Consider the following 1,578-nt stretch of genomic DNA (forward strand, 5'->3'; position numbering starts at 1 on the left):
GCATTTCAGAGGAACAGCCACTGGTAGGTTCTAGCTGCAATTAAGAAGCTGAAGGATGGATAGTGGTGATGGTTGTGCAACAATGTGAATGTATTTAATGCTACAGAACTGTACAATTAAAATGGCAAAAATGAAAATTTTTATGTTATGTATATTTTACCATAATTTTTTAAAAAATTAATATAGTACTTATTTGTCTTTTCTCTGTCAATCTGTGGATGCTCAAGTCAAACCCTGAGCCAACCATGTTCCCCAGGCTACCTGAGGAGGTATAGGAAAACGAACACACAGGGCCGACCAGACATGGGAGAAAGAACTATGGGAGGTGGAGATGGCTCCTTCACATGGCAAAGAGGATGAGAAAGGCCACCACCAAGCAAAAGCGCCCCATGGCCTCCCAGAGGGCAAAGCCCAGAATGGCGTAGGAGAAGAGCTGTTGCTTCAGAGAAGGGTTCCCGGCATAACCAATGATGAGGCTCCCAAACACAGTCCCAATCCCAGCCCCAGAGCCAGGCACCCCAACTGTGGCAGCCCTAGCTCCAATGAACTTGGCTGTTGTGTTGTTGTCCCTTGAAATGGTGCTGGTTTGGAAGCTGTGGCTAGAGACAAGTGAGGTAAGGGGACGTGAGACTGCCAAGCTGCTGAGGCTCTCATCGGTCAGTATCTCTGGTTGTTACTGCAGATAGAGGACGGCTCAGCAGCTGTGAGGTGCTCTTGACCAGTGAAGGAGAGGAGATGAACTTGGAGCAGGCGAGCATTTTCAGGGGATGCGGGGCTGTGGCAGGAGAGCTGTTCCCACTGCGGAGGAGACAGTACCAGAATTTTTTTTAAAAGAAGAAGCTAAAGGCAATTTCCTCTTTCCAATATTTATACTGGCACCATAGGATGCCAGCAAAGGGCTGCTGGAAACTGTTCCTCTTCTAGGTTAAAAGACATATACACGAAATATACAGGTCTAGAGCTTGTTAGAGTAAGGAGGTGCTCAGTGTCCAGCCTTCTCCTCCTCCTCCTCCTCTTCCTCCTCCTTCTCCTCCTCTTCCTCCTCCTTCTCCTCCTCTTCCTTTCTCCTTCTTCTTCTCCAGGGAAGAGTAGAAGAGGCAACACTTTCCTTCCTATTCCTATTTAGCTGGATTTCAAACCTAACAGTATAAAGACAGAGTGGGCAAATACCTGGAACCTGGTTCAGGAAGATCTTGGTTCAGTATACCCTTCTATTCTGATCCAATGTTTGCACTGGTGGATTGGGGTACAATGACAGGAAGGGTAACGTTATGGTTAGACCAATGTTAAGTTTAGGGAGAAGGTGGATGTAACTTGAGGAGAGGCAAATGTGGTCAGAAATGGCAGACACAAGCAGTATATCTGAGTATCAATTTTTCTTTGGCAGTGAAAGCATAAGGAATACACAGGTTATTTTAGGTACATATAAGCTCGATAAATCTGGCATTTCTAGCTCTCACCAAAAGGTCCATCCAGTGTCAGCTATATAATTTGTGGGGCCCAGTGCAAAATGAAAATGCAAGTTCCTTTGTTCAAAAAGCAGTGAAAAAATGCTGTTAAAGATACTTAAAATATAAA

General features: G+C 45.1%; 1 pseudogene; it reads right to left on the minus strand.

The window, feature by feature from the left end:
* Nucleotides 1–311: 311 nt before the first annotated feature.
* Nucleotides 312–806, minus strand: LOC105539766 (annotated as a pseudogene).
* Nucleotides 807–1,578: the final 772 nt, after the last annotated feature.

This window comes from Mandrillus leucophaeus, unplaced genomic scaffold, assembly GCF_000951045.1.
Source record: "Mandrillus leucophaeus isolate KB7577 unplaced genomic scaffold, Mleu.le_1.0 Scaffold209, whole genome shotgun sequence".
NCBI classification, from domain to species: Eukaryota; Metazoa; Chordata; class Mammalia; order Primates; family Cercopithecidae; genus Mandrillus; species Mandrillus leucophaeus.